Here is a 16,340-nt window from a genome sequence, read left to right as displayed (position 1 = left end):
TATTTCACACATCGCAGCTTTGCACTCGCAACAAAACAACACTATCTCGTTAGATGACGTCGTTTTCGGTAGTTTCAAGACGCTACCTAGCTTAGAATAACATAACTCAACCTAACCTAACCTTCGCACTTCTAGCGTTAGAAAACGTTTTACTCGCTACTTTACAAGGCTTTCTGCAACAATACGACGGTTTCATGCACTTTCACATTAGACATCGCAGTTTTCATCTTCTAATGGGGAAAAACACTGCATCTCAATAGCTGACATTGTTTAATGCGGTTTTATCACGCCTCATAACTTAACCTAACCTATCCTTCGCACTTGTATATAAAACACTCTGTTACACTGTTTCGTTCATTATTACGATATTTGCATGACCTCACAAATTTTCACCAACTTAGTACAGTACAGAACGCTGTATCTCGCAAAATGACATCGTTCTTTAAGGTTTCACGATGCTTGCATGCGCTTTCACGAGAATAACACAATAAAGCAGTGTCGCACTTGTAACGGTACAAGACGCAGTATCTGGCTAGTTCACGCCGTTTTGTGTGCTTTCACAATATTTCACACATCGCAGCTTTGTACTCGCAACAAAACAACACTATCTCGTTAGATGACGTCGTTTTCGGTAGTTTCAAGACGCTACCTAGCTTAGAATAACATAACTCAACCTAACCTAACCTTCGCACTTCTAGCGTTAGAAAACGTTTTACTCGCTACTTTACAAGGCTTTCTGCAACACTACGACGGTTTCATGCACTTTCACATTAGATATCGCAGTTTTCATCTTCTAATGGTGAAAAACACTGCATCTCAATAGCTGACATTGTTTAATGCGGTTTTATCACGCCTCATAACTTAACCTAACCTATCCTTCGCACTTGTATATGAAACACTCTGTTACACTGTTTCGTTCATAATTACGATATTTGCATGACCTCACAAATTTTCACCAACTTAGTACAGTACAGAACGCTGTATCTCGTTAAATGACATTGTTCTCTAAAGTTTCACAATGCTTGCATGCGCTTTCGCGAGAATATCACAAAATAGCAGTTTCGCACTTTTAACGGTACAAGATGCAGTATCTGGGTAGTTCATGCCGTTTTGTGTGCTTTCACAATATTTCACCTATCGCAGTTTCGTACTCGCAAAAAAAACGCTATCTCGTTATATGACGTCGTTTTCGGTATTTTCACGACGCTACCTAGCTAAAAATAACATAACTCAACCTAACCTAACCTTGGCACTTCTAGCGTTATAAAACGTTTTACTCAAAACTTTACAATGCTTTCTGCAACATTACGACGGTTCTTTGCGTTTTCACATTAGATATGGCAGCTTCCGACTTCTAATGGTGAAAAACACTGCATCTTAATAGCTGACATTGTTTAACGCGGTTTTATGACGCCTAATAACTTAACCTAACCTAACCTTCGCACTTGTATCTAAAAACGTTCTGTTACACTGTTTCGTTCACAACTACGATATTTGCATGACCTCACAGTTTTTCACCAACTTAGTACAGTACAGAAGGCTGTATCTCGCTAAATGACATCGTTCTTTAAGCTTTCACGATGCTTGCATGCGCTTTCACGACAATATAACAAAATAGCAGTTTCGCACTTGTAACGGTACAAGACGCAGAATCAGGCTAGCTCATGCCGTTTTGTGTGCTTTCACAATACTTCGCCTGTCGCAGTTTCGTACTCGACACAAAACAACACTATCTCGTTAGATGACGTCGTTGTCGGTGGTTTCACGACGCTACCTAGCTTAAACTAACACAACTCAACCTAACCTAACCTTCGCACTTCTAGCGTTAGAGAACGTTTTACTCGCTACTTTACACTGCTTTCTGCAACATTACGACGGTTTCATGCGTTTTTACTTTAGATATCGCAGTTTCCGACATATAATTGTGAAAAACACTGCATCTCAATAGCTGACATTGTTTTATGCAGTTTTTTGACGCCTAATAACTTAACCTAACCTAACCTTCGCACTTGTATCTAAAAGCGCTCTGTTACACTGTTTCGTTCACAATTACGATATTTGCATGACCTCACAGTTTTTCACCAGCTTAGCACAGTACAGAACGCTGTATCTCGCTAAATGACATCCTTCTCTAAAGTTTCACAATGCTTGCATGCGCTTTCGCGAGAATATCACAAAATATCAGTTTCGCACTTGTAACAGCACAAGACGCAGTATCTGGGTAGTTCATACCGTTTTGTGTGCTTTCACAATATTTCACCTATCGCAGTTTCGTACTCGCAAAAAAAACGCTATCTCGTTATATGACGTCGTTTTCGGTAGTTTCACGACGCTACCTAGCTAAAAATAACATAACTCAACCTAACCTAACCTTGGCACTTCTAGCGTTATAAAACGTTTTACTCGAAACTTTACAATGCTTTCTGCAACATTACGACGGTTCTATGCGTTTTCACATTAGATATGGCAGCTTCCGACTTCTAATGGTGAAAAACACTGCATCTCAATAGCTGACATTGTTTAACGCGGTTTTATGACGCCTAATAACTTAACCTAACCTAACCTTCGCACTTGTATCTAAAAACGCTCTGTTACACTGTTTCGTTCACAACTACGATATTTGCATGACCTCACAGTTTTTCACCAACTTAGTACAGTACAGAACGCTGTATCTCGCTAAATGACATCATTCTCTAAAGTTTCACGATGCTTGCATGCGCTTTCACGAGAATATCACAAAATAGCAGTTTCGCACTTGTAACGGTACAAGACGCAGTATCTGGCTAGTTCACGCCGTTTTGTGTGCTTTCACAGTATTTCACACATCGCAGTTTCGTACTCGCAACAGAACAACACTATCTCGTTAGGTGACGTCGCTTTCGGTGTTTTCATGACGCTACCTAGCCTACACCAACATAACTTAACCTAACCTAACCTTCGCACTTCTAGCGTCAGAAAACGTTTTACTCGTTACTTTACAATGCTTTCTGCAACATTACGACGGTTTCATGCGTTTTTACTTTAGATATCGCAGTTTCCGACATATAATTGTGAAAAACACTGCATCTCAATAGCTGACATTGTTTTATGCAGTTTTATGACGCCTAATAACTTAACCTAACCTAACCTTCGCACTTGTATCTAAAAGCGCTCTGTTACACTGTTTCGTTCACAATTACGATATTTGCATGACCTCACAGTTTTTCACCAGCTTAGCACAGTACAGAACGCTGTATCTCGCTAAATGACATCCTTCTTTAAGGTTTCACGATGCTTGCATGCGCTTTTACGAGAATATCACAATAAAGCAGTGTCGCACTTGTAACGGTACAAGACGCAGTATCTGGTTAGTTCACGTCGTTTTGTGTGCTTTAACAATTATTCACATTACGCAGTTTCGTACTCGCAACAAAACAACACTATCTCGTTAGATGACGCCGTATTCGGTAGTTTCAGGACGCTACCTAGCTTAGAATAACATAACTCAACCTAACCTAACCTTCGCACTTCTAGCGTTAGAAAACGTTTTACTCGCTACTTTACAATGCTTTCTGCAACATTACGACGGTTTCATGCATTTTCACATTAGATATCGCAGTTTTCGACTTGTAATAGTGAAAAACACTGCATCACAATAGCTGACATTGTTTAATGCGGTTTTATGAGGCTTCATAACTTAACCTAACCTAACCTTCGCACTTGTATCTCGAAACGCTCTGTTACACTGTTTTGTTCACACTTACGATATTTGTATGACCTCACAGTTTTTCACCAACTAAGTACAGTACAGAACGCCGTATCTCGCTAAATGACATCGTTCTTTAAGGTTTCACGATGCTTGCATGCGCTTTCACGAGAATATCACAATAAAGCAGTGTCGCACTTGTAACGGTACGAGACGCAGTATCTGGCTAGTTCACGCCGTTTTGTGTGCTTTCACAATTATTCACATATCACAGCTTTGCACTCGCAACAAAACAACACTATCTCGTTAGATGACGTCGTTTTCGGTAGTTTCACGACGCTACCTAGCTTAGAATAACATAACTCAACCTAACCTAACCTTCGCACTTCTAGCGTTAGAAAACGTTTTACTCGCTACTTTACAAGGCTTTCTGCAACACTACGACGGTTTCATGCACTTTCACATTAGATATCGCAGTTTTCATCTTCTAATGGTGAAAAACACTGCATCTCAATAGCTGACATTGTTTAATGCGGTTTTATCACGCCTCATAACTTAACCTAACCTATCCTTCGCACTTGTATATAAAACACTCTGTTACACTGTTTCGTTCATAATTACGATATTTGCATGACCTCACAAATTTTCACCAACTTAGTACAGTACAGAACGCTGTATCTCGTTAAATGACATTGTTCTCTAAAGTTTCACAATGCTTGCATGCGCTTTCGCGAGAATATCACAAAATAGCAGTTTCGCACTTTTAACGGTACAAGATGCAGTATCTGGGTAGTTCATGCCGTTTTGTGTGCTTTCACAATATTTCACCTATCGCAGTTTCGTACTCGCAAAAAAAACGCTATCTCGTTATATGACGTCGTTTTCGGTATTTTCACGACGCTACCTAGCTAAAAATAACATAACTCAACCTAACCTAACCTTGGCACTTCTAGCGTTATAAAACGTTTTACTCAAAACTTTACAATGCTTTCTGCAACATTACGACGGTTCTATGCGTTTTCACATTAGATATGGCAGCTTCCGACTTCTAATGGTGAAAAACACTGCATCTTAATAGCTGACATTGTTTAACGCGGTTTTATGACGCCTAATAACTTAACCTAACCTAACCTTCGCACTTGTATCTAAAAACGTTCTGTTACACTGTTTCGTTCACAACTACGATATTTGCATGACCTCACAGTTTTTCACCAACTTAGTACAGTACAGAAGGCTGTATCTCGCTAAATGACATCGTTCTTTAAGCTTTCACGATGCTTGCATGCGCTTTCACGACAATATAACAAAATAGCAGTTTCGCACTTGTAACGGTACAAGACGCAGAATCAGGCTAGCTCATGCCGTTTTGTGTGCTTTCACAATACTTCGCCTGTCGCAGTTTCGTACTCGACACAAAACAACACTATCTCGTTAGATGACGTCGTTGTCGGTGGTTTCACGACGCTACCTAGCTTAAACTAACACAACTCAACCTAACCTAACCTTCGCACTTCTAGCGTTAGAGAACGTTTTACTCGCTACTTTACACTGCTTTCTGCAACATTACGACGGTTTCATGCGTTTTTACTTTAGATATCGCAGTTTCCGACATATAATTGTGAAAAACACTGCATCTCAATAGCTGACATTGTTTTATGCAGTTTTTTGACGCCTAATAACTTAACCTAACCTAACCTTCGCACTTGTATCTAAAAGCGCTCTGTTACACTGTTTCGTTCACAATTACGATATTTGCATGACCTCACAGTTTTTCACCAGCTTAGCACAGTACAGAACGCTGTATCTCGCTAAATGACATCCTTCTCTAAAGTTTCACAATGCTTGCATGCGCTTTCGCGAGAATATCACAAAATAGCAGTTTCGCACTTTTAACGGTACAAGACGCAGTATCTGGGTAGTTCATGCCGTTTTGTGTGCTTTCACAATATTTCACCTATCGCAGTTTCGTACTCGCAAAAAAAGGCTATCTCGTTATATGACGTCGTTTTCGGTATTTTCACGACGCTACCTAGCTAAAAATAACATACCTCAACCTAACCTAACCTTGGCACTTCTAGCGTTATAAAACGTTTTACTCGAAACTTTACAATGCTTTCTGCAACATTACGACGGTTCTATGCGTTTTCACATTAGATATGGCAGCTTCCGACTTCTAATGGTGAAAAACACTGCATCTCAATAGCTGACATTGTTTAACGCGGTTTTATGACGCCTAAAAACTTAACCTAACCTAACCTTCGCACTTGTATCTAAAAACGCTCTGTTACACTGTTTCGTTCACAACTACGATATTTGCATGACCTCACAGTTTTTCACCAACTTAGTACAGTACAGAACGCTGTATCTCGCTAAATGACATCATTCTTCAAGGTTTCACGATGCTTGCATGCGCTTTTACGAGAATATCACAATAAAGAAGTTTCGCACTTGTAACGGTACAAGACGCAGTATCTGGCTAGTTCATGCCGTTTTGTGTGCTTTCACAATATTTCACCTATCGCAGTTTTGTACTCGCAAAAAAAACGCTATCTCGTTATATGACGTCGTTTTCGGTAGTTTCACGACGCTACCTAGCTAAAAATAACATAACTCAACCTAACCTAACCTTGGCACTTCTAGCGTTTAAAACGTTTTACTCGAAACTTTACAATGCTTTCTGCAACATTACGACGGTTCTATGCGTTTTCACATTAGATATGGCAGCTTCCGACTTCTAATGGTGAAAAACACTGCATCTCAATAGCTGACATTGTTTAACGCGGTTTTATGACGCCTAATAACTTAACCTAACCTAACCTTCGCACTTGTATCTAAAAACGCTCTGTTACACTGTTTCGTTCACAACTACGATATTTGCATGACCTCACAGTTTTTCACCAACTTAGTACAGTACAGAACGCTGTATCTCGCTAAATGACATCATTCTCTAAAGTTTCACGATGCTTGCATGCGCTTTCACGAGAATATCACAAAATAGCAGTTTCGCACTTGTAACGGTACAAGACGCAGTATCTGGCTAGTTCACGCCGTTTTGTGTGCTTTCACAGTATTTCACACATCGCAGTTTCGTACTCGCAACAGAACAACACTATCTCGTTAGGTGACGTCGCTTTCGGTGTTTTCACGACGCTACCTAGCCTACACCAACATAACTTAACCTAACCTAACCTTCGCACTTCTAGCGTCAGAAAACGTTTTACTAGTTACTTTACAATGCTTTCTGCAACATTACGACGGTTTCATGCGTTTTTACTTTAGATATCGCAGTTTCCGACATATAATTGTGAAAAACACTGCATCTCAATAGCTGACATTGTTTTATGCAGTTTTATGACGCCTAATAACTTAACCTAACCTAACCTTCGCACTTGTATCTAAAAGCGCTCTGTTACACTGTTTCGTTCACAATTACGATATTTGCATGACCTCACAGTTTTTCACCAGCTTAGCACAGTACAGAACGCTGTATCTCGCTAAATGACATCCTTCTTTAAGGTTTCACGATGCTTGCATGCGCTTTTACGAGAATATCACAATAAAGCAGTGTCGCACTTGTAACGGTACAAGACGCAGTATCTGGTTAGTTCACGTCGTTTTGTGTGCTTTAACAATTATTCACATTACGCAGTTTCGTACACGCAACAAAAAAACACTATCTCGTTAGATGACGCCGTATTCGGTAGTTTCAGGACGCTACCTAGCTTAGAATAACATAACTCAACCTAACCTAACCTTCGCACTTCTAGCGTTAGAAAACGTTTTACTCGCTACTTTACAATGCTTTCTGCAACATTACGACGGTTTCATGCATTTTCACATTAGATATCGCAGTTTTCGACTTGTAATAGTGAAAAACACTGCATCACAATAGCTGACATTGTTTAATGCGGTTTTATGAGGCTTCATAACTTAACCTAACCTAACCTTCGCACTTGTATCTAAAAACGCTTTGTTACACTGTTTCGTTCACAATTACGATATTTGCATGACCTCAAAGTTTTTCACCAACTTAGTACAGTACAGAACGCTGTATCTCGTTAAATGACATCGTTCTCTAAAGTTTCACGATGCTTGCATGTGCTTTCGCGAGAATATCACAAAATATCAGTTTCGCACTTGTAACGGCACAAGACGCAGTATCTGGGTAGTTCATACCGTTTTGTGTGCTTTCACAATATTTCACCTATCGCAGTTTCGTACTCGCAAAAAAACACTATCTCGTTATAAGATGTCGTTTTCGGTAGTTTCACGACGCTACCTAGCTTAAACTAACATAACTCAACCTAACCTAACCTTCGCACTTCTAGCGTTATAAAACGTTTTACTCGATACTTTACAATGCTTTCTGCAACATTACGACGGTTCTATGCGTTTTAACTTTAGATATGGCAGTTTCCGACTTCTAATGGTGAAAAACACTGTATCTCAATAGCTGACATTGTTTAACGCGGTTTTATGACGCCTAATAACTTAACCTAACCTAACCTTCGCACTTGTATCTAAAAACGCTCTGTTACACTGTTTCGTTCACAATTACCATATTTGCATGACTTCACAGTTTTTCACCAACTTAGTACAGTACAGAAGGCTGTATCTCGCTAAATGACATCGTTCTTTAAGCTTTCACGATGCTTGCATGCGCTTTCACGACAATATAACAAAATAGCAGTTTCGCACTTGTAACGGTACAAGACGCAGAATCAGGCTAGCTCATGCCGTTTTGTGTGCTTTCACAATACTTCGCCTGTCGCAGTTTCGTACTCGATACAAAACAACACTATCTCGTTAGATGACGTCGTTGTCGGTGGTTTCACGACGCTACCTAGCTTAAACTAACACAACTCAACCTAACCTAACCTTCGCACTTCTAGCGTTAGAGAACGTTTTACTCGCTACTTTACACTGCTTTCTGCAACAATACGAAGGTTTCATGCGTTTTCACACTAGATATCGCAGTTTCCGGCTTCTAATGGTGAAAAACACTGCATCTCAATAGCTGACATTGTTTAATGCGGTTTTATGACGCTTCATAACTTAACCTAACCTTAGCTTCGCACTTGTATCTCAAAACGCTCTGTTACACTGTTTTGTTCACACTTACGATATTTGTATGACCTCACAGTTTTTTACCAACTAAGTACAGTACAGAACGCCGTATCTCGCTAAATGACATCGTTCTTTAAGGTTTCACGATGCTTGCATGCGCTTTCACGAGAATATCACAATAAAGCAGTGTCGCACTTGTAACGGTACGAGACGCAGTATCTGGCTAGTTCACGCCGTTTTGTGTGCTTTCACAATTATTCACATATCACAGTTTTGTACTCGCAACAAAACAACACTATCTCGTTAGATGACGCCGTTTTCGGGAGTTTCAGGACGCTACCTAGCTTAGAATAACATAACTCAACCTAACCTAACCTTCGCACTTCTAGCGTTAGAAAACGTTTTACTCGCTACTTTACAAGGCTTTCTGCAACAATACGACGGTTTCATGCACTTTCACATTAGATATCGCAGTTTTCATCTTCTAATGGTGAAAAACGCTGCATCTCTATAGCTGACATTGTTTAATGCGGTTTTATCACGCCTCATAACTTAACCTAACCTATCCTTCGCACTTGTATATAAAACACTCTGTTACACTGTTTCGTTCATAATTACGATATTTGCATGACCTCACAAATTTTCACCAACTTAGTACAGTACAGAACGCTGTATCTCGTTAAATGACATTGTTCTCTAAAGTTTCACAATGCTTGCATGCGCTTTCGCGAGAATATCACAAAATAGCAGTTTCGCACTTTTAACGGTACAAGATGCAGTATCTGGGTAGTTCATGCCGTTTTGTGTGCTTTCACAATATTTCACCTATCGCAGTTTCGTACTCGCAAAAAACGCTATCTCGTTATATGACGTCGTTTTCGGTATTTTCACGACGCTACCTAGCTAAAAATAACATAACTCAACCTAACCTAACCTTGGCACTTCTAGCGTTATAAAACGTTTTACTCGAAACTTTACAATGCTTTCTGCAACATTACGACGGTTTCATGCGTTTTTACTTTAGATATCGCAGTTTCCGACATATAATTGTGAAAAACACTGCATCTCAATAGCTGACATTGTTTTATGCAGTTTTTTGACGCCTAATAACTTAACCTAACCTAACCTTCGCACTTGTATCTAAAAGCGCTCTGTTACACTGTTTCGTTCACAATTACGATATTTGCATGACCTCACAGTTTTTCACCAGCTTAGCACAGTACAGAACGCTGTATCTCGCTAAATGACATCCTTCTCTAAAGTTTCACAATGCTTGCATGCGCTTTCGCGAGAATATCACAAAATAGCAGTTTCGCACTTTTAACGGTACAAGACGCAGTATCTGGGTAGTTCATGCCGTTTTGTGTGCTTTCACAATATTTCACCTATCGCAGTTTCGTACTCGCAAAAAAAACGCTATCTCGTTATATGACGTCGTTTTCGGTATTTTCACGACGCTACCTAGCTAAAAATAACATACCTCAACCTAACCTAACCTTGGCACTTCTAGCGTTATAAAACGTTTTACTCGAAACTTTACAATGCTTTCTGCAACATTACGACGGTTCTATGCGTTTTCACATTAGATATGGCAGCTTCCGACTTCTAATGGTGAAAAACACTGCATCTCAATAGCTGACATTGTTTAACGCGGTTTTATGACGCCTAATAACTTAACCTAACCTAACCTTCGCACTTGTATCTAAAAACGCTCTGTTACACTGTTTCGTTCACAACTACGATATTTGCATGACCTCACAGTTTTTCACCAACTTAGTACAGTACAGAACGCTGTATCTCGCTAAATGACATCATTCTTTAAGGTTTCACGATGCTTGCATGCGCTTTTACGAGAATATCACAATAAAGAAGTTTAGCACTTGTAACGGTACAAGACGCAGTATCTGGCTAGTTCACGCCGTTTTGTGTGCTTTCACAGTATTTCACACATCGCAGTTTCGTACTCGCAACAGAACAACACTATCTCGTTAGGTGACGTCGCTTTCGGTGTTTTCACGACGCTACCTAGCCTACACCAACATAACTTAACCTAACCTAACCTTCGCACTTCTAGCGTCAGAAAACGTTTTACTCGTTACTTTACAATGCTTTCTGCAACATTACGACGGTTTCATGCGTTTTTACTTTAGATATCGCAGTTTCCGACATATAATTGTGAAAAACACTGCATCTCAATAGCTGACATTGTTTTATGCAGTTTTATGACGCCTAATAACTTAACCTAGCCTAACCTTCGCACTTGTATCTAAAAGCGCTCTGTTACACTGTTTCGTTCACAATTACGATATTTGCATGACCTCACAGTTTTTCACCAGCTTAGCACAGTACAGAACGCTGTATCTCGCTAAATGACATCCTTCTTTAAGGTTTCACGATGCTTGCATGCGCTTTTACGAGAATATCACAATAAAGCAGTGTCGCACTTGTAACGGTACAAGACGCAGTATCTGGTTAGTTCACGTCGTTTTGTGTGCTTTAACAAATATTCACATTACGCAGTTTCGTACTTGCAACAAAACAACACTATCTCGTTAGATGACGCCGTATTCGGTAGTTTCAGGACGCTACCTAGCTTAGAATAACATAACTTAACCTAACCTAACCTTCGCACTTCTAGCGTTAGAAAACGTTTTACTCGCTACTTTACAATGCTTTCTGCAACATTACGACGGTTTCATGCACTTTCACATTAGATATCGCAGTTTTCGACTTGTAATAGTGAAAAACACTGCATCACAATAGCTGACATTGTTTAATGCGGTTTTATGAGGCTTCATAAATTAACCTAACCTAACCTTCGCACTTGTATCTAAAAACGCTTTGTTAAGTGTTTCGTTCACAATTACAATATTTGCATGACCTCAAAGTTTTTCACCAACTTAGTACAGTACAGAACGCTGTATCTCGTTAAATGACATCGTTCTCTAAAGTTTCACGATGCTTGCATGCGCTTTCGCGAGAATATCACAAAATATCAGTTTCGCACTTGTAACGGCACAAGACGCAGTATCTGGGTAGTTCATACCGTTTTGTGTGCTTTCACAATATTTCACCTATCGCAGTTTCGTACTCGCAAAAAAACACTATCTCGTTATAAGATGTCGTTTTCGGTAGTTTCACGACGCTACCTAGCCCAAACTAACATAACTCAACCTAACCTAACCTTCGCACTTCTAGCGTTATAAAACGTTTTACTCGATACTTTACAATGCTTTCTGCAACATTACGACGGTTCTATGCGTTTTAACTTTAGATATGGCAGTTTCCGACTTCTAATGGTGAAAAACACTGTATCTCAATAGCTGACATTGTTTAACGCGGTTTTATGACGCCTAATAACTTAACCTAACCTAACCTTCGCACTTGTATCTAAAAACGCTCTGTTACACTGTTTCGTTCACAATTACCATATTTGCATGACTTCACAGTTTTTCACCAACTTAGTACAGTACAGAAGGCTGTATCTCGCTAAATGACATCGTTCTTTAAGCTTTCACGATGCTTGCATGCGCTTTCACGACAATATAACAAAATAGCAGTTTCGCACTTGTAACGGTACAAGACGCAGAATCAGGCTAGCTCATGCCGTTTTGTGTGCTTTCACAATACTTCGCCTGTCGCAGTTTCGTACTCGATACAAAACAACACTATCTCGTTAGATGACGTCGTTGTCGGTGGTTTCACGACGCTACCTAGCTTAAACTAACACAACTCAACCTAACCTAACCTTCGCACTTCTAGCGTTAGAGAACGTTTTACTCGCTACTTTACACTGCTTTCTGCAACAATACGAAGGTTTCATGCGTTTTCACATTAGATATCGCAGTTTCCGGCTTCTAATGGTGAAAAACACTGCATCTCAATAGCTGACATTGTTTAATGCGGTTTTATGACGCTTCATAACTTAACCTAACCTTAGCTTCGCACTTGTATCTCAAAACGCTCTGTTACACTGTTTTGTTCACACTTACGATATTTGTATGACCTCACAGTTTTTCACCAACTAAGTACAGTACAGAACGCCGTATCTCGCTAAATGACATCGTTCTTTAAGGTTTCACAATGCTTGCATGCGCTTTCGCGAGAATATCACAAAATAGCAGTTTCGCACTTTTAACGGTACAAGACGCAGTATCTGGGTAGCTCATGCCGTTTTGTGTGCTTTCACAATACTTCGCCTGTCGCAGTTTCGTACTCGACACAAAACAACACTATCTCGTTAGATGACGTCGTTGTCGGTGGTTTCACGACGCTACCTAGCTTAAACTAACACAACTCAACCTAACCTAACCTTCGCACTTCTAGCGTTAGAGAACGTTTTACTCGCTACTTTACACTGCTTTCTGCAACATTAGGACGGTTTCATGCGTTTTTACTTTAGATATCGCAGTTTCCGACATATAATTGTGAAAAACACTGCATCTCAATAGCTGACATTGTTTTATGCAGTTTTTTGACGCCTAATAACTTAACCTAACCTAACCTTCGCACTTGTATCTAAAAGCGCTCTGTTACACTGTTTCGTTCACAATTACGATATTTGCATGACCTCACAGTTTTTCACCAGCTTAGCACAGTACAGAACGCTGTATCTCGCTAAATGACATCCTTCTCTAAAGTTTCACAATGCTTGCATGCGCTTTCGCGAGAATATCACAAAATAGCAGTTTCGCACTTTTAACGGTACAAGACGCAGTATCTGGGTAGTTCATGCCGTTTTGTGTGCTTTTACAATATTTCACCTATCGCAGTTTCGTACTCGCAAAAAAAACGCTATCTCGTTATATGACGTCGTTTTCGGTATTTTCACGACGCTACCTAGCTAAAAATAACATACCTCAACCTAACCTAACCTTGGCACTTCTAGCGTTATAAAACGTTTTACTCGAAACTTTACAATGCTTTCTGCAACATTACGACGGTTCTATGCGTTTTCACATTAGATATGGCAGCTTCCGACTTCTAATGGTGAAAAACACTGCATCTCAATAGCTGACATTGTTTAACGCGGTTTTATGACGCCTAATAACTTAACCTAACCTAACCTTCGCACTTGTATCTAAAAACGTTCTGTTACACTGTTTCGTTCACAACTACGATATTTGCATGACCTCACAGTTTTTCACAAACTTAGTACAGTACAGAAGGCTGTATCTCGCTAAATGACATCGTTCTTTAAGCTTTCAGGATGCTTGCATGCGCTTTCACGACAATATAACAAAATAGCAGTTTCGCACTTGTAACGGTACAAGACGCAGAATCAGGCTAGCTCATGCCGTTTTGTGTGCTTTCACAATACTTCGCCTGTCGCAGTTTCGTACTCGACACAAAACAACACTATCTCGTTAGATGACGTCGTTGTCGGTGGTTTCACGACGCTACCTAGCTTAAACTAACACAACTCAACCTAACCTAACCTTCGCACTTCTAGCGTTAGAGAACGTTTTACTCGCTACTTTACACTGCTTTCTGCAACATTACGACGGTTTCATGCGTTTTTACTTTAGATATCGCAGTTTCCGACATATAATTGTGAAAAACACTGCATCTCAATAGCTGACATTGTTTTATGCAGTTTTTTGACGCCTAATAACTTAACCTAACCTAACCTTCGCACTTGTATCTAAAAGCGCTCTGTTACACTGTTTCGTTCACAATTACGATATTTGCATGACCTCACAGTTTTTCACCAGCTTAGCACAGTACAGAACGCTGTATCTCGCTAAATGACATCCTTCTCTAAAGTTTCACAATGCTTGCATGCGCTTTCGCGAGAATATCACAAAATAGCAGTTTCGCACTTTTAACGGTACAAGACGCAGTATCTGGGTAGTTCATGCCGTTTTGTGTGCTTTCACGATATTTCACACATCGCAGCTTTGCACTCGCAACAAAACAACAGTATCTCGTTAGATGACGTCGTTTTCGGTAGTTTCACGACGCTACCTAGCTTAGAATAACATAACTCAACCTAACCTAACCTTCGCACTTCTAGCGTTAGAAAACGTTTTACTCGCTATTTTACAAGGCTTTCTGCAACATTACGACGGTTTCATGCACTTTCACATTAGACATCGCAGTTTTCATCTTCTAATGGTGAAAAACACTGCATCTCAATAGCTGACATTGTTTAATGCGGTTTTATCACGCCTCATAACTTAACCTAACCTATCCTTCGCACTTGTATATAAAACACTCTGTTACACTGTTTCGTTCATAATTACGATATTTGCATGACCTCACAAATTTTCACCAACTTAGTACAGTACAGAACGCTGTATCTCGTTAAATGACATTGTTCTCTAAAGTTTCACGATGCTTGCATGCGCTTTCGCGAGAATATCACAAAATAGCAGTTTCGCACTTTTAACGGTACAAGACGCAGTATCTGGGTAGTTCATGCCGTTTTGTGTGCTTTCACAATATTTCACCTATCGCAGTTTCGTACTCGCAAAAAAAAAACGCTATCTCGTTATATGACGTCGTTTTCGGTAGTTTCACGACGCTACCTAGCTTAAAATAACAAAACTCAACCTAACCTAACCTTGGCACTTCTAGCGTTATAAAACGTTTTACTCGAAACTTTACAATGCTTTCTGCAACATTACGACGGTTCTATGCGTTTTCACATTAGATATGGCAGCTTCCGACTTATAATGGTGAAAAACACTGCATCTCAATAGCTGACATTGTTTAACGCGGTTTTATAACGCCTAATAACTTAACCTAACCTAACCTTCGCACTTGTATCTAAAAACGCTCTGTTACACTGTTTCGTTCACAACTACGATATTTGCATGACCTCACAGTTTTTCACCAACTTAGTACAGTACAGAACGCTGTATCTCGCTAAATGACATCATTCTCTAAAGTTTCACGATGCTTGCATGCGCTTTCACGAGAATATCACAAAATAGCAGTTTCGCACTTGTAACGGTACAAGACGCAGTATCTGGCTAGTTCACGCCGTTTTGTGTGCTTTCACAGTATTTCACACATCGCAGTTTCGTACTCGCAACAGAACAACACTATCTCGTTAGGTGACGTCGCTTTCGGTGTTTTCACGACGCTACCTAGCCTACACCAACATAACTTAACCTAACCTAACCTTCGCACTTCTAGCGTCAGAAAACGTTTTACTCGTTACTTTACAATGCTTTCTGCAACATTACGACGGTTTCATGCGTTTTTACTTTAGATATCGCAGTTTCCGACATATAATTGTGAAAAACACTGCATCTCAATAGCTGACATTGTTTTATGCAGTTTTATGACGCCTAATAACTTAACCTAACCTAACCTTCGCACTTGTATCTAAAAGCGCTCTGTTACACTGTTTCGTTCACAATTACGATATTTGCATGACCTCACAGTTTTTCACCAGCTTAGCACAGTACAGAACGCTGTATCTCGCTAAATGACATCCTTCTTTAAGGTTTCACGATGCTTGCATGCGCTTTTACGAGAATATCACAATAAAGCAGTGTCGCACTTGTAACGGTACAAGACGCAGTATCTGGTTAGTTCACGTCGTTTTGTGTGCTTTAACGATTATTCACATTACGCA

The sequence above is a fragment of the Rhipicephalus microplus genome, chromosome 2 (assembly GCF_043290135.1).
Source record: "Rhipicephalus microplus isolate Deutch F79 chromosome 2, USDA_Rmic, whole genome shotgun sequence".
Classification (NCBI taxonomy): domain Eukaryota; kingdom Metazoa; phylum Arthropoda; class Arachnida; order Ixodida; family Ixodidae; genus Rhipicephalus; species Rhipicephalus microplus.
The sequence above is the reverse complement of the archived record's forward strand: the minus strand, read 5'-3'. Positions refer to the sequence as shown.